The sequence below is a fragment of the Drosophila sulfurigaster genome, chromosome 2R, assembly GCF_023558435.1.
Source record: "Drosophila sulfurigaster albostrigata strain 15112-1811.04 chromosome 2R, ASM2355843v2, whole genome shotgun sequence".
Classification (NCBI taxonomy): Eukaryota; Metazoa; Arthropoda; class Insecta; order Diptera; family Drosophilidae; genus Drosophila; species Drosophila sulfurigaster.
The window spans coordinates 21,975,490-22,001,533 of NC_084882.1; the positions used below are offsets into that span (position 1 = coordinate 21,975,490).

Here is a 26,044-nt window from a genome sequence, read left to right on the forward strand (position 1 = left end):
AAGCAAATAGGTTTGGGGCAACGGTGCACGTGGTGGCTGGAACCACCTGGAACTGAGCTGAGCTAGGGGAATGAATGGCTGCTATGAGCATTTTGAGAGTTCGGCACATGCAAACAACGACAATAACATGCTGGCCCCGTGGTGTGGGTGGTTTTTGCTGGATTGGTGTATGGCTGGATTGGGATTGTCTGGACTGTGGATGGGGCACGTCCAACAGCGACGACAGCGGCGGCAGCAGCCTCATGTCAACAGCAACAACCAGAGCAACAACAACCAGAGCAACGACAACAACAACGATAGCGTCAGCGTGTCTTTCTGGTCGTTGGCAAATGTTGGAAAAACAAATTTTTATACTTGTTTTTGCCCGGGTTTATATTTGTGTTTTATTTTTCGTAGCGCTGCAAAATATGCGACTCTGTGTGGGATGTGGGATGTCGTTGGCATTGCCGTTGTCGTTGTCGTTCTCGCACTGTGGACAGTGGTGGAGACATGGGAGGGGCGGGACTGATAGTGCGGCTGTCGAGCGATGCTGTCGTTTGGCATGCTCGGAGATATTCCGAGATATTAGTCATAAAACGAGCACACACAAATATATAAATTCATTTGAGCGTGCAGCTTCCCATCCCCAAACTCTTCGCAGCCAAACAACCACCCAACCATTGCCCTCCTCCATTCCCGGCACACACCTCAGTTGCAGAGTTATGAAGATGGCGGCCAGGTCGTGCCGTTTTTATATGAGCTCCACATAGCGTCCGTCTCTCGTCCTTATCCTCATCCTCATCCACATCCGCGACCATGAAACTGGAAACCTAATTTTCTAGGGTAATCCCTGGCAGCAAAAAGCTGAGGCACTCCAGCAGGGGATGAGGATTGGTCCGCCACATGCAAACATAAATTATGCAGATCCTGCAAACGTGCTTAGATGACATTTTTCCAGAGGTGATGCGACCATAAAGGTAATACTTCTCCGCCCCCTCTCTAAAAATATACGAGAGCAGGTTGTTGAGGTTGTGAGGCACGATAAAGATGCCACCACATATGATGTATCTACGTGGCAGCATGTAAAATTGTTGCTGCCCGTTTATGTAACTCCACCACGATTACAAACATGCCAAAAACATCCCAACTTGGCCAGCAACTGCATAAAAAGTTTCTGGCTGAAATAGCAAAATGGCTAAGATCCAATCCCAGTCCAGTCGCCAGTTGCCAGTTGCCAGTTGGCAGCTCTAGCTTTGTCGTCCTGCAGCGTCAACGTCGTGTCCAGCCATTTGGCTTATCCTTGATGAAACTAATCCCAACTTCGCCATTTTTATATGCATGTACTTCTGTGCGCAGCACACAAAAACTTTTGGCCAATCTTTTTACGACTTCATTTGCCAGTTGCCAGTTGCCAGTTGGTAGTTGACAGTCCAACAGCAGGCAACAGCATGAGATGGAGATGGATCTGGATGTGGTTGGGGATGGAGGAGAAGCACGAAAAGTAATAAGTCACCAAGTCACGACAATGCCACGTTCTCAACGTCATCTAAGTCCCTCAAACCCTCCGCTCTTTTTCTCTCTCTCTCTTTCTCGCTCATTCCCTTTCTCTATGTTGCTTTCACTCTCCTTCCATCTCTCTCTTTCCTTCTCTTTCATTCGTGTTTCCTATCTCTGCAAGGCATTTGCTGCGTCCTGTTTGCCTTTTGCTTGCACTGTGCAGCAATAGAAAAACTGAAATGAAACAGAAAACATGAATTTATAATTTACAAATTTTAACAAGAAGTAAAAGAAAAAACATTTCCAATATTGAGAGGGATTGCGCAAATTTCTTTATTAATATAATTTGCTAACTCTTGAAATTGCAACATAAATAAATTACATACATACTTCTAAAATACGATTTTTTATCTCCTTTTCTTATACAATGTAAACTATTATTTAACTAACTATTATTTACGAACAATTTTAAATTCCAAAGTGTCGTAAAGTATTAAAATACAACATAATCACAAAATATATAGAAATAATTCTTAATTTGAGGAAATTACTGAGTTATGAATTGAGCCAATAAAAGTTCATATTATAATTGTTCATAAAAATATGGGAAGGATATTTATTGATTATTACAAACTTATTTTGGCAGTTTCTTTAATAAACTCCGACAATCCATTATCAATAAGTCTTTTAAATGATATTCTATAGATTGATACGGAAACGCAACTTCTTATGTTGTGCAGTGTTGGAAGCCAAGTTTCTCGGTTGCAGCGGCAAAATGATTTCATTCGAGCTCCACCTTAATTTAACTAAACTTTTTTATATGCGCTTAGCCAACTGGCGCCTCCAGCCCTCAGTTGCAACCCCAGTTGCAGTCAAAGTCCCCAACAACCAGGTCCAACAACAGCGACAACTGCAACAACAACTTCTAGAGCTACAGTCATGGCTCCTGCTACAGTTGCAATTTCGCGCTGGTTGCATTTCAAGTTTTGTAGCCGCGGCGTTTAAGGCGAGGACAACGGCAAGGGGCAGGGCAAGAGGGAGGAGGGAAACTGAAACTGGAGGAGTGGCAGCCATCGTAAAATAACAAAGATCGCTGTCCGCGCTGCTGGAGCCAAACGAAATTTTGCTTCGTTTCGCGTTATTGGGCAAAGCCATTCCAAGTGCCAAGGAAGCGTAGCGAAATGCTAGCCAAAAAAAAAAAGTCAAGGAACTTTAAGGCTGTGTGCACTGCAAAAAAAAATTGCATGTTTGACTCGTGTGTAATTCTTTATATATATCTAAATATCTAAAGCACAGTCGAGGGAATGCGAGAATCGTAGAGAAAGGTCTTGTGGTGGCAAAAATGTGTCGTAATTTCTGATTAAATTGTCAGCAACTTTTGTCGGCAATCATAAAATGAGTGAGCCGGAAAAGTTTTGTGTTTTTGTTAGCGTGAAGCACTTAAGAGTTCTTTAATTGATGTTCCCTCGACCCACACCCAAACCCACACACACATTTGGCTCTGTGTATTTACATACTCTTCGGCGCTCTTTGGCCTTTTTGGCACTCGTATCGTAAAGTTTTCTTATGTGAGTTTCTAGTTTTGGCGAAACATCAAGGATCCTTCGAGATGAGATGAAATGAAAACCAACAAAAAAGTTCCCAAAAACTATTTGGCAATAAAACGAACCTGCCCAACAGAGCGAAATGATTGCAGCAAGTGTCCCAGATAAAGCTTAGCCAACATCCATCTTCAGGTTCAGGTTCTGGCCATAATTAAGCCTACAACTCGACTAGAAGCCCAGAAGTACAGACTGTCGCAAATGTCGAGGTGCGAGACAATTGTCATGACAGCAGCTGGCGCTTCTTGCAATTGAATGTGTTTTTGCATAAATTGTAAATGGAAATCTTGTCAAAGTATTTGAAATGGAAATGCCAAGCGAACGATTTCCTTTTCTAATTGAACTCGCTTACTCAATAGGGTTGGATGTGGATGCCATAAAAACGTTGCTCCATGTTGTTATTGGCCGCATAGCATCGCATCACATCGCATCACACAGCATCGCGCAGCACAAACAACAAAATCCCCCAGCGCGTGGTGTGCAGTAAATAAATTGAAACGAATTCAATTGGCAGCGGAATGTTTACAAGCCCAGAAAGCAATGAGCATGGAATGAGGAACGCGAGCCAAAGACAAGCGAAAAACACACACAAATAAAATAAACAGACAGCCAAAGACAACACGAGCTGTGGCCATGGAAGGAGCAGGCCATGGAGCAAGCTATTGACAAACGAAAGATAAACAAATTGAAAAAGTCATGGCATCCATCCATCAACCTTCCACTCGTCCAGCAACTTCTTCAGTTATCAATGACCGTCATTGGCGCCCTGGCCACACTCTTCCACTCTTCCTCTCGCCCTCTCTCCCTCCTCGACCTACTCCTCCTCCTTATGCGCTGTGTCCTCGCAACTGTCATTGGCGTAATAAGCTGTTTGTTTTAACGGCGCTCGACTCTCAACGAACTCGCTCGCTCGCTTCGACGCATAAACAAAAATAATGACAACCTCCGTCTGTCCGCCTGTCTTTAACGGACATTCGGACAGCGGACTCAGCACAGCAAACAGCACAACATCATAACCGTCAACTTCATAAATTCGACTTGCGTATTTATTTATAATAATTTATTTCAATAACAACGCCAGCCATTCATCTCCAGCTCCAGCTCCATCTGTGGCCCCTCTTCACTCTATTTATTGCTGTTGCTGTTGTTGTTGTTGTTGTTGTTTTCTCGCTTTTCCACTGTGACTTCATCTTACATTTCAAATATTTGTACAGTTTTCGTTGTTGTCGCTGAGGGACTGCATAAATAGTCGAATATCAATTTATGCGTTTCTGTATTGGGAAATGGGAAAATTCGAGTATCTGGGGCCCGGCATAATTTAACATTTTTTTTCGGTTTTGCTGCGGAATGTCTTTTCTTTTTGTCAAGGGGAAAGTGTTTTTCTGGCTATTGTTTGGTTCGTCTAACAACGGCACTTCAATACAGAAATACAGAAAACTCTACTAAGTGGTTTGAAAGAGCTAAGCACACCTAAAAGCGCCACACTATCATATAATGGAATAACTATAATTTATGTATTATAGCTAAAATTAGCATTTAATTCTGATTTTTAAGAATTACTAAAATAGATTCGAATATTTTGTATTGCAAAGTTGCCTTCGTTTTTATTAATTATTAACGCTTACCTGAAGTTTAGAAAAATTTCATATTTACGTGCAAGAATTAGTAAATGTGACTACATAAAAGAGATAAGATGAAACGAGTTGATAAAATTATTATTAAATATATTTTCAGTTCATATATCATTGAATTTAAATCAATTTTATTCTTGGTAAATAATATAAAAATGTAAAATTGAGTTAGACTCAAACCTGACAATTTGTCAATAAATATTTAATACAATTTCAAACACAGTGCAATATATATCTCCCATGCTTCTCCCTAAAATCTCAGTAAATATTTCCAAAAATTTTTAAAGAACATTGCAGTTAATTCTGAACAATTTCTCATTGAATGTTTCATACATTTTCTTAGTAAGTGAATAAATATATTCATTGCTTCTGAAGCTCTCTGATCTAATCTAATCTAAAATCTTGATGGTGATACAAACTCGTGTGTATTAATTTAAGTGCATGTCGTTAATGCGATTTAGTTGAGTATAAATATTCAGAAATTCCACCACAATAAGGCAGACTGAGAACAACAAAGTTGTTTTCATGGCGAATTTGCAAACAGTTCCCAGGCCTTTGGGGAAACCTTTTTTGGCTTCCAGATTTTTAGCTCATGCAATTTTTCATTTCAAACGCGAAATGAAAATGAAAATTCTTGCAGAATAGCTGGAAGAAGAAGCAGCCCAACCCACACAGATTTTGCCCTTTTCCCCAAACTTAACGTTGCTTCGTGTTTTTGTGCAAGTCATTTACAGAATAGAATTCTTGATTAAATTGGAGTACATTTCGTGTTTCCTCACCCATCCCCCGACAATGGCGATGGCAATGGCAACGGCAGCTTACGGGCACGACAACGACGGCTTTGCTCTGCCAACTTCTCATTTACCTAGCAGCGCGATGGCTTCTCAGGTGGGCGGGTCTCGAATCGAGCATATAAAACTGAGAACGGCGAAACGTTGGAGGCGAGGCGAGGGATGCGGCAAGGCGTTTGAAGAATATTTGCTGCATATTCAAGCGGCCTCCACTCCTCCTCCTCCTCACATCACTCGCAGCTTTGCCTTTCCCTTCACAGCTCAGAAAACTCGTCAGCGAAATCCAGGAGCGAACCTTTTCCTACCTGAATTTGCTGAAACATGCGAAACTTATTTTGCAAGTTTTATGTCGACGAGCAGCAGCAGCTTTTATTTTTTCCCTTGTACATTTTCCTTCTTATTCGTTGCTGTTTTTTTTCAGTTTTCACATTTTGCTCTTTGGCTTAAATTACACTTACACTGAGCGAAAGAACTAATTGAAATTATATAGTGAAATTAGAATACTGTCTGCCGTTGATTTCATTCTGTTATTGAAAAGTTAATAAAATATTACTTATCTTTCTAGGATGTAACTTTAATTGGGTTTCAATGAAATTTCGCTCAGTGTAGACGCGTGTATAAAATCGCCAGCATGAAAACTTAGAAAGCTCGCGCGTTCCTTTCACAGCAGAGAAATCCACGCCTTTGGCTTGTAGCTCTTCGTACACAGGTTGCATGGCAAGATGCCATCGCCATTTGGTTGACTGGCAAACCGTCGAGTGACGACGTCGTGGATGTTTTTGGGGATATGGATGTGAATGTGCATGGAGTTGGGGATCGGGATGGGGATGGGGATAAGATTGAGGTGATGGCAAGTCGAGTATAAAATAGTATTTCTAACCATCCTTGGAGCATGTAACGGGCGTGGCAACGACAGAGACACAGCGACGGAGCGACTGACGGCTTAGCGCATTCCAATACTCATTTCATGGATTAGTTGAAGGCTTAAGTCGAAGGCGCGAAAGCGAAGCAATGCCTGAGAAACGGGTTTATCAGCCTGACAACAGTGCACATAACTCAACGGCGTTATGACAACGCAGATACAGATTCATTTGCAACTACAGATTCAGATACATTTCGAGTTCACTTACAGATACAGATGCATTCAGAGATAGGCTGGCAACTGTGTAAAACAAACACTCAATGCCGACAATAAAAAAGCAGGACTAATAATGGCTTCGAGCGAGTTACGCGGCTGGAGGACTGCGCACCAAATACGCAGCGGGAATGACCTCGATGCGTGGCAGGAGGCAAGAGGCAAGAAGCAGACAGCTAAAGGCAGCCACAGAGGCAGCGTCACAATGCCCGTTTGTTCTGGTCATTAATAGTTTTATTGGCCGCAGCAGTCGGCGAGCAATCCTTTTTCTGAGACATTAGAGGTCGCTCCAGTTATGGATATGAGCATGAAATATTATATGTTATTTGAATCACATACTCATACACAATCAGTCGAAGGTCATTTGACGGCACTCAATTTTTATCAGACTGCTCTCGTTTTCATGTGAAACATGCTCTTGTTTATTGTGTGTTGTGTTTTTTTTATGAAAGCCTTGAGAGCAATCTGAAATATAATTGCCGTCACAACATTTAATAGTTTCGAATGCATAGCGAAGCGTCTACGAAATTCAAACTCTTTCGTTGTAATGTCCTTGTCAAGATTGGCCACAGCAGCTGGAATGCTTCGTGCCCAGGCGTAGGCGTTTTTATGCTGAACATGCTTGAACTTCGAACTCATCATCATAAAACAAGGCAGCGACAACTACTCACGCGCCCTCCCAAAAGCGATGGAGCATCGAGTTGGAGGGGGCCAACTAAATTAGTGCAATTCAACACGAGCCTAACCCCATCCATTTCGTCTACCGATAATGCATAGCAATGAAGTAGAAAATCCCGAAAAGCTCTCTGAGGCAAAGTCATCACTTACTGTTGCCGTAGATGGGGAGAGAGACGGGGACTGAACGACATACGAAGATGGGCACGGATTAATGGCCGGCAACTGAGATGCCAACGAAACGGAAAACTAATTCCGTCGTTTGTGAGTTAAATGGCAAAAGCACAGCCGATTCATGGCTGGAGGTGACCCCAAACAATAACACTTGACAGTGGGAACATGCAGTGAAAATAGAAATGATTATTTTAAACACATTCAAATTATTTATTGAAAAGTTTATATATGAGATTACTTTCTCTAAGTAATACAACAAATTTTAACATTATATAACTTCAATATTAGTTCCATTCTCATATATTTGTACCACTGTGCAACTTAGCGTTGACTGTGGACACGTTCTTGCTACTGGGCCGGCCATTTGACGCTAAGATAAACGATTTCCAATAAAAATACGGCAGTGCCCCGTGCGCCGGAAATTCTATGCCTCCTGCTTTTGCCAGGCTTTGTTTGGATTTCTATGAATCCAGCCATTGCCATTGCCAATGCCGATGCCGATCCCGTTCTCGTTCTTGTTCTAGTTGCTGTTGGACAACAGCGGGGCCGCGATGTTATCAGGTTCAATTGTTGCCATACCGCTTCACATCCTGGCTCGCAATCGGTTTGGAGCCCCAAACATTGACGAATGGATACATGGATGGATGCTTGGATGGCGGATGGCGGATGGCAGAGGTGACGCTCGATGGGGCATTAAATTGTATTAAAATGCGCAACGCAACGTACACAACGCACGCACGCCTCCATCCATCCTCCATCCCTTAGACTTAGAGTGCTCCCAGGCGGCTGCTGAGCCTTGACTGCTTTGACTTTGCCTAAACGACGGAATTTATTTGTAGCCGCTCCTCCACCGGTGTGTGCCATGTGCCTTGTGCCTTGTGCCGAGGCTCTATCGTAGGTGGTATCCCAGCCCCAAATGGTATTTTATTTATTTTTATTGGCAAATGTCAACGAGGCGTTTCTGCTTTTGTTCAACAGCATCAAAAGAAACAGCAAAAGCAAAAGCAACAGCAAACGCAGATATCTCGGAAAATGAGTTTGTTTTTGGGGATTGTGTTAGTATATCAAATGTAAATCGAATTGGAAGTTTTTCATTGGTTCCGTTCTTGAGCAGCTTTCAAATTTATGGTCATTTTACGGAAATAGTTTACTTAATGCGACGATGTTGTGTTTTATTATGAATTCGATTTCTGAATTCTAAATTAAAACGCATATTTCAGTATTTTTTTGTTGATGGTAGATAAAGTATAAAATATCGCAGTTTAAAGCCACACAGAACTTAACAAAGTGACGAACTTGAACTGACATTACATGCTTAAGCGAAAGTTAGAAATATTGTGATTTTTCTTTTATTTAGCTATTGTTTATTACAAGGTGGAAATATTTCAGAAATTAGTGTAGATATTAAGCAAGGGACAGTTAAAACAATCGCGATGGGCTTATAATAATTTAATACATAACGATACATTTTTATCGCAACTCAAAAATATGTTAAGCTGCTTTGCGATTTGTCTAAAATCATGCAAATGGCAATATGCTCTGAAATATTGCCACCTTGTACGAATTTAATGTGGAATTCGTTGAAATCCGACGCAAAAACTGAATTTCTCGATTTATCGGTAAAACTAAATAAAATATTTAAATATATAAAATAGATGCATAGCATTACTATATTAAAAGTTAAGCAATATATTACACTATATTTTTTCATTTAAGAGTAAATATTACCCGAAATCAATTTTATTTACATAGTTCCTCTAATATAAATATTTTCTTTTGAAGAATATTTAAAATTTTAAACGGACTTTTAATAATTTCTGTAAACTCCAAAAAAGTAAAAATTGTATTATGATTAATTAAACTATATATAGTAAATAGAATAGTTTCAATAGTTTTGAGTAATATCAAGTAAATATATTTCATTTGCAGCTATACAAAATGCCGTCGGCTGAAACCAATGGCAGACAACCAGAAAACCTCCATGCGGAATATGTATGTGAGCAAATGCGTGCTGTGAATGAGAGAGCGCCGACGCTAACAAATGGAATGGAATGGCAGAAGAGAGCGCGTTGTCATGACAACGGCAGCGGCAGCCATCTTGGATGTGAGAGAGAGCGGCCATGCTGCGGCCATGCTGCTGGCGTGCTACCGACACTCACCTGCGACGGCGGCTGTTGTGAAGTTCTGTGACGTGACTGAAATATCGGAACAAAGAGCCGCAGCAGCAAACAGGCCAACGTTGTTTGTGCTTGTGCGGCAATTTTCTGCCTGCCTGCCTGCCTGTCAGCAATGCCGCAGTAACGGCGGTCGCGGCGACAGTTGAACGAGTGCGCTTGCGTTGTGCCCGGACCGCGACCTCGACTGGCGCAGGGATGGAATGGAATGGATTGAAGCAGAGCTAGCGGCAGCAGCAGAGGCAGCGAAGCGACGTCGTCGAGGTAAGTGAAGGAATGCCGTTGCTTTAGGGTTGAAATGAACATTGTGAGGCAGAAGGAGATAGCAAGTCCTAGGTGGGTGGTCCTACTGAGGGTGGATAGCGAATACTCGAACCACTTTGTTGTTGTCCTCGCTAAGTTCCAAGTAGAAAACACTTCAACGCCAATAAAATTTATAATTTATTTCGCCAATTAGCAGCTAAAACAACTACAATTAAAAATACATCTTCTTCTATATACATAGCACATTTAATAATCATTCATCTATTAAAAATTGAAAAATTAACATTTCTTTGCAAAATCAAAAACATGTATTTTTGAAACGCACAACTCGAAATTGTTTAAATCTGAACGCGTTGCTGTCAATTCAAGAGAGCTCTCACTAATACATTCACAGCGGTGGCCTCTGCATTAGTATTAGTGCCGCGCTCTTCGCGGTCTTATTGTCAATGTGTGCGTGAGCGCTCTCTTAAGTTGCTTGCTCTTAAGAGCGTCAACTTGCATTAGTATTGGTGTCTCGCTCTTTGCCGGTTCTCTCATCGTGCGCTCTCTTTTGTTGTCGCTCTTTGTAGTGCGCTCTTTACTCAGATTGCACCTGTTCAAGTTCATGGGACTCTCTTAGCAACATGCTGTTTGTTTGTTTGGCTCACTTTTGATAGCGTCGCATTGTTTTGGTTTTCATGCGCTCGCTCTACGCCCTCCTCTGCTCTGTGGCCTTTGCTCTGCGCTCTTGTGTGTGGCAGCTGCTGCCATTTGCTTATTGGACGTACTTAGATGGTCTGACTAAGGGCATTTCTCACACCACCACTCGATGCCGACAGCCAATGCAACTTCTATTCCCAATGAGAAAACCGTGGCGCAGCTTGAAATCTTGTTAGAATTTATGAGAATCTCAAAGTCCTGCGCAAGTTCCTGAGCTTTGGGTTGATGCAATTTCCTTTTTTTACGATTTGCTCGCATTCATTGCATTCTTTTCGGTTCGGTTCGCTTCGCTTTCACAACTTTTTGCCATCGCCAGCATCCCTCCCCGTCTCGAAGGGACTTTTGTTGCGATGGAAAATATAATGCGCTTTTCCCTTTTCCACTTGGCAACAATGTTGGCCACCCGATGCAATTTTTGCAATGCTGCTGCTGTGTGGGCGATTGGGTGTACAGCAGCAACAATGCCCCAATGGCTGCTGGCAATGCTGATAAGAATGATTGGTGCAATTGCAAGCACAACAACAACAACAACAACAATAACGTCGACGACGACGACAACGATAACAACATTGCTGGCAGCAATAAGCAAAGAGCATCCGCTTTACTATTCCAACGGTAACCGAATCTAATTGGATTCTGGCTCACACTGGTTTGAGTCTTCACTAAGGTTCATATCTAGTAAAACCTTTTGAGTTATCAACTTCTAGCTGCGATCCGCAACGAAACACAAAGAGAAGGGTCTGCTCTCAATTATAACTGATAAGTTGCCCTTACTCTTCTCTATCATCTCTCTGCTCATTCGTCGCAGCTTCACCTTCGCGTGCCACAGCATAAAATCTGAATACTCGCGAGGTTTACACATGTTTATATGTAAATTTATACACCTACATACATATGTATATATTATATATATATATTCAGTTTGTTATTGAAACAAAATTCAGCGTTTAGAGTATCGAATTGTGTTTCTTTGTTTATTGTTTACTTTTGCTCATCTGAATATTTGAATCCATTCATGAGTTACACTTACGCCTGTTTAACTGGAATATTGCCTTAAGATTGCTTAATAAATAATTAAACATTTTTATTTAATTTGATTATTATTCTCTTTATTTTGAATATTGTCGATTTAAGTAAATGCCTAAATACACTTGAAAGACGTTTAACAATCGTCGAGTGGGCCATAAAACATGGCCAGGAAAGGGAAAAAGTTAAGTATGTGCAAAATGCGATAAATAAACACAAGACAAGAAGAACTTAAGACTAAAATCAAACTGTAAATTGGCGCAAAATATTGCGAGTAAAGACATAAATCCCGACAGTGCTAAGCTACCGTAAGAACAGCAGCGGATGACTTCTATATATTCACTTCCCGAGGACTGGCCAGGCAGTCAGCAAGCAGGCTGGCTGGGATTTGAATCTCAACTGAACGGACGTCATAATCGTTTCAGTGACAAAGCATAAAATTTGAGTTTTACGATTTAACTGGGCCATAAAGCTGCCAATTAGTGTCAGTGGCCAAGACGTACACGAAGACGCAGAAGGACAAAACGGGCGAAAAGCATTGCCCATTGGTTGCTGCCTGTTGGCCATTGCATTCAGATTTCAGATTGAGAATGGAAATGGAAATGGAAATGTGGCTTAGGCAGTCCAAAACCCAAAAAAAAAAAAAAAATCAACATAAAGTGGCATGAGTGAGAAGTGCATTTAATTGTTTTATGATAATTTTGACAGGTCATTAAATGTATTGAGGCCCACAAACGAAAATTCCAGTAGCCATCGCTCAACTTGGTTTCGTTATGACTTGACATTGCGTTTTCCGTTCACCATTCACCGTTCTCCATTCTCCGTTCTCCGTTCTCAGTTCAAGTGACTTTTTTAAGGAGCTGCCTAATATACGACTTTTCCGACACACGCAATCAGCACGAGCCCCAAACATGACCCATTCCATTCCAATACGCTGACTCAATCCCCATCCCCATCTCCAGTCGCAGTCGCAGTTCAAGTCCAACAGCAGCGAGTCATAAAACTGATGACAATTTCGTTTTATTTTTTTATGACAAAACGTCGACGGCTTCGCCTGCGGTCTTCACTGTACAGGTGCGTCCGCATTCGCGTCCGGGCGGGGCTAGCGTTGAGGGGAGGAGCGGGGCGGACAAGCAAATATGTCTGCTGCTGTTCTTGAATAATTTTTATTGTTGTAAATCACAATGTCAATTGTTGCACAGTGGGTTTAGATATCAAAAAAAGCATGCAAAATATATTGCGATTAAAAAGCCATTTTTTTCAAAGGAAAAAAATAATATCTTCATAAATAACTTACGATTAAATCATTCAAAATGAAATTAGTTGCTTGAATTCGCTATCTTGCGTTTGGTATGCAAAAGTTAATTGGCCTTCACTGCCTATCAAGGTGCTTGACCAACTCCAATTGCCATTTGCATGGCTAATTGAATTGCAATTGCAATCGATTGAACACGCCGACTATGCAACTATGCGACTTCGCGATTTTGCAAGTTGTCGTCTTGGCTTCGATCGAATCGATTTGAGCCGTGGCCAATTGGCATTGGCATTGGCCAAGCTAATGGGTAGGCACAGTTAGTTGCAGTTCCACAATGTTTATTTGAGAACGTATCTTGATCAGAGTTGTGTGTGTGCTTCAGCCACTTGAGCTGCAACTTCAACTTCAATCGTAACGACGACTTTGACTGGCAACTCGTGCGCTGCTGGAATAAATAAAATGGCCAGCAAAGGAAGGCATCGATGTGACTGAGCAGCAACAATTCATTCCAAAACAAACAAACAAAACGCAACAAACAGAAGCCCAACAATGGCTTCAAGCCCAAAGCCCAAAGGTGAAGCAAAGTCTCCAAGTGAAGTGAAGTAAAGTGAAGTGAGTAAACAAAAATGAAGAATGTCCGCTGATTGATATTATCCACTCCCCAACAACAACAACAACACAACAACAGCACAACCACAACACACACAACTCACGCACTGACTGCAGACAGGCAGAATGGGAATCGAGAATGGATTTCCATTTAGCATTTCCGTTGCGGCCATATTTCATTTGCGCTGTCAACATGACTTACTCCGAGTCCCCACTGAGACCTGAGACTTTAAAACTGACAGCGGAGATCCGAGCAGACATTTATTATGATCCGTAGAAGTATATCTTTATAGGAATATATTCAGTCAAATAGTTGTAACTTACCACAAGAAAAACAATTATTAATTGGGTTTAAAAGCGTATAAATGAAACGCCTATTCAGTTGATTAAGCTAGAAATAAAAGCAGTCGATATATTTCGATATTTCACTTAGATAATACTAAGTTTCTTCAAATAATTCTCGAATTTATAAAATGGAATTCTAATACAATAATATTTTATAAGCAGATAAGTTTGATTTCATTTAATTCTCACCTTAAATTATTCTTATTCAATGTTATAATAGTTAATTTGAGTACAATTACATTTTAATTATTATATATGCTCACTTTATAGTCATTGAATTTTATTCAAAATTAACTACTCTTACTTTTAAGGGTGTCTATCTATCTAGCAGTTGTATTTAACTTACTGAGGCACTACTTAAATTGACTTTATAAAAGTCTATTAATATATTTAATTGATTTTACACAAATCTGTTCTTATTACTTTCTGCTTCTTTATAAAAGTGACGCATATTTTATTTTATATATTTTTGTCTCAGACTTGCATTTAATATTTAAAGTTTTCATATTCAACTCAGATCTATCTACAGGATGTCTGCCAGACCCATTTAATATTATTCTCCCCACACTTCCATTTATTTTATTTGCACATTACAAATACGCAATCTTTACCAATATACCCGCCGTCAGTTTTGTTTTCTACGGAGTATGCACTGCATTGGCTATGATGAGCTCTGCATTTTATAGCTTGGCAACTGCCAGTTCATCTTCTGCTTCTTGCTTCTTACCCGTTGTTCTGCGACTGTCTCTTTGCTCCTTTTGCCGTTGTCAACTGCAGCAGCAGTAGCGCCTGCAATTTGCTAAATAATTCGCTTTTCTCTCTTGAATTTTTCCCATTTTCAAACTGAAATGAAAGGAAAACAGCAGCAGCAGCAGTAGAAGTAGAAGAAGAAGATGAAAAGAGCAAATGGGAAAAAGCAAATTATTTAATTTAGTTGAAAGCTTTTGAAGTTCGCCGTATCTTTTGGCTGTTTCTCGCTGCATTCTCTGAGATAAAATTAAATATTTTCACAAAAATGAAGAAGAAAACAACGAGACGGCGGAACGAAAAAATGGGCAACTTGAAATATATGTGACGCGACCCGCAGACATTATGTATATCTATCTTTCTACTATATATGTATGCATGTGTATCTATGGAGGAATGTGGAAAGTGTGTGTGTGTGTTTGTGTGTAGAGAAATGTCTAAAAGCGATTTACTTTAGTTTCCATTTCGGTTTCTGGCTTTTTGCCTCATTCGGCGCTTTGTTGTTATTGTAGTTGTAGCTGTTGTTGTTGATTTTCCTTTTCGGATTTTTATTTTCGTTGATTTCGTCGAGTTTCCATTTCGCTCATTGCCAGCCAGCAGCAGAAACACAACAAAAGCGAAGCAAAGCTATCATCACCATTCCATTATCATCATGGGCATGTTCCATTGTTGTTTCCTTGTTGTTTTTGCCAATTTCAGCCATCCAGCCCTTCCTCTCTGTCTCCCACAATTCCCCACTGTATGTATGTATTGAGGCACGTACTTGAGCATATATAGTATGCACATACATAGCCATAGTATACCCTATAAGTTGATACTACGAGCAACTTCTCATTCATTCTTGGCTCGTACTTGACTCGTTCGCATTTTCGTTTCGCATCATAATTTTACGCACAACAACAATAGCAACAACGACACCGAAAATCACGTTCCTTGAATTCCACTTGTCGCAAAACTGAAAGTCACAGCACAAGATTCCTTGTGAGTGCCAATCACTTCAGCTTCAGCTTCAGTTTCAGTTTCGACGTGCGAACATCGAACCCAACCACCCAGAACGTCCCACACATTGAGTCCAACAAAACAGTCTATAGTCCCTCTTAAGTTGCGCACTTTTCAAATGCTCAAATGTACTGTAAACAAAGCACGCGCCACAATAATGACGCAAGGGAGATAATGGTCCACCTGGCACCTGGCAGATTTCTCTACGGTTTTCGCATCAGCTGCTTACGGCTAAAAAAGTAACTGCAGTTATCTTTGCTTGAAACTTGTATTCAAAATAAGTTTTGTTTGGCAACTATTGAGTTGTAAAAATTATTATTCCCAGTATCGATATTAACAATTGCTAAAATTAATCATAAACCACTAAATGAAGCCATATCAATGAGCGTCTGGTTGTCTAATGCTCAGACGCTATAATAGTTAGTGCCATAAAATTTAATGACTATACTCTATGAATGCTAAATAAAGCCCTTCCATATACTCAAATGTATAATATGCCTTTTAAATGCCCATATCAATTATTCATTGCTGTTGCTCAGCGTACCAGGTATTCTGCAGTCGTGCAAACTCAATTCTAATCAAATAGTGCTTACCGATTGATAATGTTCTAATAATTGTTTTATTAAGCAATTATTCCCCATCCGGATTAGCAGGTGTATCTAAAACTTACCCTCAATCGACGGCATTTAAATGACCATAAACCATATGAATGTTTATTTATGTTATGTTTATAGTGCCGAGTAAAGGCTTCCCCAGTGTCAGTCTCGTGCCTCACAGTGTGTGTTGCTGTTTTTGCTGATGTTGTTGTTGGCAATAAATGCGGCAATAAAATGTGAATCAAAAGCGCGCATTCATTAATCGACATAGTAAATATTTTGACAAATTGGAGTGTGACGAGAGTAATGAATTTAAAGTGACATAAAGCTGCCATAACCAAAACAACAACAAGCGCAACAACAAGAAATGCGAGCAATAAAGCAGCTTTATTATCTGTTGATGTCTGTTGTGCTGATAACATGGCCAAGACTGCCATGACGTTAACTGTTTTCTGTCAGATATTTTGCATTAGTCTCTATTTCCCATATGAGCAGACTACTCGTGTTTGCAAGTGCAAACCAACTGATTTGAGACGCAAAGTTAAATCGAGAGAAAGTTATGACTACCACGGCTAACTCTATAGGATAGAGCGGGAGAGCACAATTCAGTCAAATTAAAGCCGATGCTCAGCTGCTGAGGCCTGAACTGCTGCTTATCGGCAGTGCATAAAAGCAAGTGAGGCAGCAATAACATTCACCCAAGTCTAGGATGCAGTTCAATGCAGTTGTCTCACTCACACACACGTTAACACATTCCAGAGCTGCACTCAGATTTATTCTCATATTGGCAGCCATCACATAAACACACATACACACGCATACACATGCAGTTGCTGCGTTTGTTTTTGTTCGCATTCAGATGCAAGGATCTAAGTTGCAATCTCATTTTTAACCTTTAAACGAGCACATGTGTGTACTCCAACATTCTAAAATACAGAATACTCGCACATGCGCAGTTCCATTGTAAATAATAGTTGTATAGTAGTTTGCCTAGCTAACGGGGTGGCAGAAAGGAATGACACTCTCTCATTTTCTCTCTCTCTATCTCTTTAAGCCCAATGGTTGTTTGAGTAAATGTCCCTTGACCTGAAATTCAATTGCAGTTAGAGCACTTGCGTTTAAGATTAGAAATATTCCGAAACTAACATTAATTTACATAGCTTCATTAAGCAAAATATACCCTGTAAATTAGTCGTTTGGAAATCATTTTATCCGCTCCATAATGTCATTATTCAGAGACGCAATTTGAGTAAAATCCCTACTTTAGTGTCTTAAGTTGCCGCATTTAAATAAAGTATTTATATTTCAGACGATAGAAGGCGAGGCACTGCGCTGCAATGCGAAACCCGTTTGCCTCGATGGGTCGCTTAAGCCGCTTTGCGAAAGTTGCAATTTATTTATGCATTTTAATATTATTGGCGAACTGCACCCAGCGGTGAGCCATTGCCTTACGCTTGCCAGTGAGCCAGTGAGCCGCCATTGTTGTCTCCATCGTTGAGCTTTTGCAGTTTTATTTCGAATTAAATAATAATGAATATCAAAAATATAAAAAAAACGTTTGCCCGTTGCAGCAAAAATGCATCCGCATTGGCCGACTACGATCTGCATCGACATCTGGTGCGTTGATCCGTCGCATTCGGTGTCTATAAGTTTTACGATTGCAAAACTATTAGCTGGATCCAATCATAGTGCATTGGGTCCATTCGTATAAAGATCATTTGGCCGACAGACGGTAGTCCATTTCACAAAACAAAGCGCAGAGACACGACGGCAGCTGGCGTTGGCAAATATTTGTGGTGTCGAGCAGCATGTGGCCAACAGCCAGACCAAATACAGATCACAGATCACAGACATACTCGCTCTCTATGCCTTTCTCTGTTTAACCCGTTGCCTCGATGGCAAATTTCAGTTAGAACATTACACTTTTTATGGCTGTCACAAACGGCGGCTCCGCGCTCTTGTCACTTTCACTTTTCCCATTGCGACGTCAGCGAAACAGAAATGTTGTGGTTCTCGGAAAATTAGAGACGCTTCACATTTTTTTTTGACAAATTTCTGTGTAGTTTTCTTCGTTTTTTTGGTAATTGAATTTAGAGCGCAACAGACGCAAAAAGTAAACTCAAAGCCGTAACGAAATCTGAACCCTTTTCCAACCGCTGTGCGCCGCCAGAGTTTTACAAGGAGCAGTTCTACTTCCACAGCGGGTGACGATTTAAGGGCAGCAGGTACAAGATCTTAGAGAATCTTCACTACAGCACTTTCCATTTCTCATACGGATCGAAAACTGAGCTGTGACCCTCGTGCATTCATAAATAAGTCTATAAGGCAGAGTAAATACAACAAATCAACGCCAAGAGACCACAAGAAGTGGGGGATATTGGGAAACTTTTTCGTTGGCTGCTAATCTTCTGAAAATGGAAATTATTAATGGGAAAAAGTTTAGTGGTCTGGGGCAGCGAAGAACTTTTATGGCATTTCCATATCAGCAGATACACATCGAAGCAGATATAGCTACAGATACGAAAGATGAAATAAGTTCGACTCGTTGTCATGCTCGACGCTTTGCTCATTATGAAAATGTAACCAATTTGGCAGACAGACACAGACACAGACGCGAATGTGCTAAGTGCTCGAAGCAGGAGCAGAAGCTGAAGCAGGAGCAAGGAGCAGGGGTAGATAGTAGAGAGACTCAATCATGTACAGCTAGCTAGTGAGTAGAGTAGTGCGAGAGGAAAAGTGCTCCCTGGGCCGGTCTGGGGAATGCTTAACTAGAATTTATGCACACGAGCATATTCCATTGGGGAATTCGAGGCGACGGCGATGGCGGCGGCCAGTGCGATGAGGTTCTCTGTTTGTCTAATAAACAACAAGAGCAACACGAAGAACAACACAACTAAAAAGTTTGCCAAAAAGCAGCCGGAAAAAAAGATACATATGGGAAAAAATGATGACGTCGTTGAATGTGTGCGGATGAATGTGGATGGTTGAATGTTTGGCTGGTTGGATGGTTGCTAGATGGATGCTGCTGGCAGCCTTGTACGCCGGGTGGGTGGTTGGACGACTGATAAACAAACAAATAGACAAACAAGCGACCACTCGACGACGACGTCGACGACGACGACTACTGTATGCGAACGGGTGAGGAGTGAAAGTGGGGGAGAAGGCGTTGGCAGTGACACTGAGGCAGGAGATGGAACTAGAGATGGAGTTGGAGGTGGACCTCGAGATGCGAAAGGGACAACATATGACCTATAAAAGTAACGCACAAGCAGTGTGCGAAGAGTGAAGTGAGCGGGGAGTTGGGGGAATTGTGGCAACGACGAAACGCGCATCGCGGCGACATAATCGAATGAACGGCAAGTAATGGACCGTACACATTGAGGCGGTAGACAACTGGACCCAATGGAATATGAATGCATCAGCGACGCACTCTGCCACATCCCACATAAATACTATATGTACATATATGCCATGTATATTTACTCGCATATTTTGCCATGTTGTGCACGATCCCAGACCAACGAACCAACTATAAATTTATTGTATTTTCGCTTTGCGCAAACAAGAAAGCGCACTTTTCGCTACAGCATTTTGTACAAAATTGAAATAAAATGATAAGCGTGAAATAATAATGAGGAGCGTGTTCCGGCATAAATCGGTTGGGATCTCTTCTCACATAGATTCAAATTCAATGGCGATTCTGGCGTCGGCCATGCGAGGTAATTGAATAAAGGGGTGAGACTCCATTGTCGACTATACGCACATACATATATATTATATTATGGTATGTGTGTGATATAAGGATTGGGCAAAGCAATTTGTGCCTTTCATTTAACTGTCTGTGACAAGTATCTCACATGCTCGACTCCGATGTCCATGCGAACAATAATATACATGTCCCTGGCAAATGATGCGAGAGATTCACTCTCGTAAACGCTTGTTAAATGGTTTGTTTTTCTATTCTTTGCAAAAGAGTGACCATTGAAAAACATACAATTAACGTTTTCAACGTAGTACAATAAATAAATATTTAACTATCTATTAGAATTTTAGACTGCAAAAATCGATATAATTAAAAAGTCATTTTAATGAAAGCTCAGCTTAAAATGCAGTAAATTTAAGCAAAAATTCAAAATTCTTTTGTTTTAGGTGTGCCAATTGAGTACAAAACTAAAGAGAATTTGGACAATATAAATTAAAAAATACGAAAAAAACGTCTTATTTCCATGTCATTAATTTGTTAATGAGATACTTATAATAATTTGCAGCGTCTTTTCATTCAAACACATATTTAAGTTAAACAAAATTCTTGAGCGCTTCTATATCATATTCTGTGTTAATTTCCTTTTGAACTGTTGCATTTTTACCGCATATGTAATTGAAGACATTTATTGAAAATAAATAATTAACATTTTACGAGTAATAAATTTAACAAATTATTGTAAGATGCTGTGGAAACAAGAACAGGAACACATACAAAATTTTTAATTAATTTTCATGTTCTGTCTTGCTTCGATTTCAGTTGGATTATTTTGGATTTTACAGTGACCCCCCGAAGTGAGATCTGAATGGTTGGCAGCTGTTGCAGGTGAGCGCTACATATATAAATATATAAGTTTTTGAGGTGCGCATTTATATAAAACAATAAATGCGCCACATGTCAACTATCAATTTAAAAAAGCGACGCAGGTGCAACTCGAAACGAATCAGAAGCAGAGTTTTTTGGCCAAGTCGGGCTGAAAGTGGCCCTTAATACGGAACACAATTCTCTTATGACGTTTACCATTTTTATTTGCCAACATGATTTTTGCTAAATTGCAATCCCGAGAACGCAATGGGAATGCGTGTGGCATATGAAATAGTTGCTTGGGTCCCCCAAATGTTGCCTTTTCTTTTTTTGTTTTGTACCTTTTGCCATTTATTTTTCATCCCGACCGAAATGCCGAATGTCGAATGCGGCTTCGATATGAAAAAGGCAAAAGTTGATCAAATAAATGGCGAAATTTCCATATTCTGGCGATAAGCGTCGAAACGTGCACTCGTATGTAGCTCAGGCTCAAAGATTTTCATCAATCGGGGATAGCCAACCGTCGACCTTTCTCATGCAGCCCCCATCCACTCTCTCCCTCCCTCTCTCTCTCTCCATCCGCAGCACAAGTAACAAGTTGTGCGAATCTCCCACTTGGGGTGGGTGCTCTACTCTAGGTTTGCTCTCACGGCATGCTATCGCAGTGCCTAGAAAAACGGAGAGGGGGAAATAACTATGGCGGCAGGTACAACCCCCATCGCTTAGCTAAGTAAATGGGTTGGCTGACGAACGTGACTAGCAGTTGCCTCTGGTTCGATAACACGGGGCCCACGTCTCCGTCTCCGACTCCAACTCCGACACTAACTCGAATTCCATGTCTGTGACTTTGGCTACGAATTGAAGCAATTGAACAATGGCAACCGTTTGGGTTCTGGGAGAGCAAATTGTTTGTTTTCTTAACTCTAGGTAGACAAATGAATATGGTAATAATAAAATTAAAGAACAAATACATATTCGTCTTAAAAATTGGTCAAAGACATTTGTAAAGATCTTAAAATATATTTAAAAATATTCAATTCTTTATTGGATGAAACCATTTCAGCTTGAGCTCTTGTCAAGAAAACTGTTTTCTTATCGTTTGAAATAAATATTTAAGAATATATAAATATCGTAGTAAGAAGATATATTTAATGTCTTTTCTTATGCATATAAATATTATTTTAAAATTTTAATGAAATGCATTTATTAATTTAAAAAATATTTTATATCTATCTCATGTGAAAAACATTCATTTTCTCTACCTCTTGAAAATGAATATTTTACGAAAATCATTTTTAGATTCTAGTTTTAAATACTGTAATTCAAACGTATGCCATATTGTATTCCCTTTCATTTTACTCACCTTCCAATTCGCTCCATTGTACCATGTTTTTTCGCCATTGAATTTCTGCCAAAGCCCGTCACGATTCCGAACTGGAGCAACTAATGAGGAATACTTGTAATTACATGTGGTTACGCAATAACAGCACACACTGACACGGCCCCGCTCATTGCTATTGGCATTGGCAATGCCATTGTCACACTGCTCTTCATCTCCATCTCCATCTTTAGCTCCATCTCCAGCTCTTGCTTCGACTAAAGCTGAATCAATGCCCGGAGACAACCCCAGAAATTTAATAAACACGCAAGTGCACGGAAGTAAATTATCCCGTCAGTCAATTATGTATGTTGCCCCTTCTCCCCTTTGCTTCCCCCCCTCACCCTTCGCCCACTCAAAGTTAGACGACTTGAGCTTTAGCTTCGACTTTGGCCTCCTGCCTTCTCTCCCCTCTCATACCATATGTCTGACTGACGTCTTTGGAAGCCACATAAATACCTCGTTTATTTGCCTGCCAAGGCTTGCGTGTGTTTTGCACTACGAGTTCTTTCCTGCTCTTGTTGTTGTTTTCATTAAGCGTTTTCCACACCCGCTTCAATTGTTTGCTTTATTTGTGGTCGCAATTTGCCAGTATTTTTGCTTTTAATTAAACGTTCCCCTCTTTGCCAGCCGATTTCAACTAAATTGAAATATGTCACACAAACTTCATAGTGCATATTGTTACCTGATAGTTAAATTAATGTCTCGGCTGTACATAACAATTAATTTAACTCAAGACAAACCAGTTCCATTTCAGTTTAATTTATCTTAACGTGGAATTTCAATTTTGAAAAAGTGTGTAGTTTTGTTTAATAAAAAATGTGATCACTTAATTTGATTTGAATTTAATTTAAAGGTTTTTCGTGTCTGGTGATCAATGTGAAATCTAGCAAATATTTTATTTAACTGATAGCAATTGATTGTTACTATGTCTTATGCATTCACTTTTCTACTTTTTTTATTTACATTTGTGGTCTAGTATACTGGTAAAATATACAATTCATTTCGCTTTCTTTGCCGTCTTCTATTTTTGGGTATTCCTTAGTTTTTTTTTGTTGCAATTTTTCAGTTCAAAGAAACCCGAAATTACTTGAAACAATTTTTGTTTACAATTTCATAATAATTTTTTGTTTAAACGAATCGCAGAAAATGTTTCCGAATTTCGATCTGGAATCATCTGAGTACGTACAAACAAATGTATGTATATACATACATTCATATGTTCGAGTATCTTTAGCATCAGCCGGAGTCGAATGTGGGCGCGTAGATTGCTTATATGTTGGAAGGAGCGTTACGCAGGGGGAAGGTAGCTTCTGGCTTGCCACGTTGAATATCTGTTGAATAAATAACGAAATGACGTCTGGCTGAATACATGTGCATGCACATTGTATACTCTACGAGACTGTATAATACCTACATCATTCACTTGGCTAATGTACAAATTTAATATATCAAATTATGTTGAAAGCATGAAAGTATTTGAGATATTCTTAGCAAAGTTATAAAGACTTCAAACGTATTAATTGAATAAAATAAAACATGTATAATTTAATAATATATTTTATTTAAAGCTTTAAAATTTGTTCTTTAAAAAATATAGCTTAGGCAAATTTGTTGTGTTCATGAGTATTTTTTTCTACCCACTCAGTGGGAATTTTAATCAGCTCCTCAAGCTGCCAATTGCGTAGCGAAGTTGAATTAATTTCACTAATTTCGCAGCGAAATTTGCATGAGCCGCTGTTGGCCCCACCTCCCGGGGGCACTTGAAGCGGCTAAATTACATTAGAGATGCGCAATTAGAGGGCCGAGCTGAGCAGTTTCATCAGAGTTAGACAGACAATGAGAAGGGTTGCTTCTTCGTCCAAAAAACGGACTAAAGTTCATTAAGCGGCTGAAGGTGCTGCCAGCGATTGGCACACCTCAGTCAATCCCCCATGCCTCGAGCAGCTAATTTGCATAGCAAGTGGTCGAATTCGTGGATTTGTGAGGGAGTTGTTGTTAAAATGAAATATTAATTGCTTAAGGAAAATGGCAGGAAAACAAACAAAACAACACCAGTTTTACCAGCTGTCTACAAATTTGTCTGCTCAACGCTGCAATTTGATTTATTTACATCTGAGTTTTGAAGGACGCGCTAATTAAAAATATAAGCCACAACAAAAAAACAACTAAACAACAAAAACAAAACTGGAAACTCGAGCCTTGTGCTATCGTTAACGAAACTTGCGAGGGCCATAAACAGCTGTGTTGGGAAAAGAGACGGTCAGCAGTTAGTTTAGTCCTAGTGCTGACCTGGCTGGCGATGCCCATGACAATGTAACAACATCTAGATGCTAGACACAAAAATTGAATTTCAAATTCTAAGTGAAGCATCAACAACAACAACCACTGTGAACCACTGTGTGTGTAAAGGTTCACGCTCTCTGTATCTGTCTCTATTCCTTGCACGGGCAAAGAGGCGAGTGCACACTGTGCATCCTTTTCTCTCTTACGTAGAACACAACTCTCGTGTGCCGCGGCAAGCGGCGGCCATTGAAAGAGGCGACCAAACGGCATTTACCCCGCCTCCTGTCTTTGCCAGTGTCTCAACGAGCACAACATAACACAAAGCACACACCACCCCCCTCCCAGCTAGCTAGAATAGCTTTTGGTTTGGGGGGCAGAGGTTCAAAAATCTGTTCATGCTTCTTGTTATTGTACCATATTCTGTTGCTGATGTTGTGGAATTTAATTTATATTCTAGGCCGAAAACACTGCGGCCGCCTGAGAATAAAACGAAATATTTCTCTCAGCTTGTGTGTGAGTACGGGAGTGTGTCTTTGTGTGTGTGTGCAACTGACTCACCATAGGGCACAAAACAAAAAACAACACAACACACAAAAAACAACAATAACAACAAAGTTATGGGTGTGTGTCGGCACATTTATTTACATTTTTTAATGCACACACAGAATATATAAACAAGTTCTATTTTATTTTTGAAAGCAAGTTATTATGTATTTTTAGGTGGGCAAAAACTTAAATTGAAACGCAAATTGAAACTGTTTTCATTTCTTAAATAATACTTTACCTTACTTTGGACAAACAAGGCAGCGGTTAATCTTTCCCTGCCAAAAGATAAACACGCATAATCAAGTTAAACTTCAGAACTTACCTCGACGTCATCAAATATGAATGATGACCCTTGTTAAGGGTCCAATTAACTGGCATCGCTGCCATCTTATAATGTCTGACCAAAAAAACAGAGGGCAGATTCCAGATTGTGCATTCTGTTGAAAACAGAGGTCGTGCATTGAACCCAGTTTCGCGAATGGTCTGAAAGTCAAATGAGATGCACCCAATTGGCATAGGAATGGCCAATTGTAGAATATGGCGAAAACTTCGTGGCTCGTGAGGGCAGCGTAATAATTTTAAAAAATTTATACCAAGTACACTAGTCGTATCTCTCTAGTTGAGGACAGCAACTATTCACCCACACTCCGCCAACGAATAAGTAGAGATATCCTGACGCGCCCGTCCTGGCGTAACTCAAAATTGCGTGGCTTAGTGCGCACCACGAACTTTGGGGAGCAATCGTGGGTTTTATCATGGGGGGATTTATGCCAAATGATGGCAGATTGCCAAGCTGCAACTACTACAAACTACAGTCGGGGGATACGAATAGCTAGAAGAAGACAGACAGGCAGAGAGGAAGAGGCGCAAATGGGTGGGCGGGACAGACAAACAAGATATTCCTATTTTTTGTTTGTTTTATTTTTCTCATTTTTTCCGTTTGTTTCTTTTTTTTACAATTTGTTGTCAAGTAGAACGGCTAGAAAAAAGTTGAGCCAAGCATGAGAAAGATTGCACAGTGGAATAGAAACAATTGTTAAGTGTTACTGTCTTGAATATAATTTCTTTAT

The 26,044-nt window shown here is 40.2% G+C and overlaps 1 long non-coding RNA gene across 4 annotated transcripts in view; it reads left to right on the plus strand.

The window, feature by feature from the left end:
- The window catches only part of LOC133836440 (uncharacterized), a 112,310-nt gene that overhangs the window by 20,426 nt on the left and 65,840 nt on the right, over positions 1 to 26,044 (plus strand). For 3 of the 4 annotated variants that reach the window (XR_009893736.1, XR_009893737.1, XR_009893734.1), the window contains exons 2-3: positions 9,413 to 9,921; positions 20,720 to 20,785. This is a non-coding gene — a long non-coding RNA (uncharacterized LOC133836440). Of the gene's footprint in view, positions 1 to 9,412; positions 9,922 to 13,220; positions 13,514 to 20,719; positions 20,786 to 26,044 lie in introns of those variants that run through there. The other variant, XR_009893735.1, reaches the window with a different exon arrangement.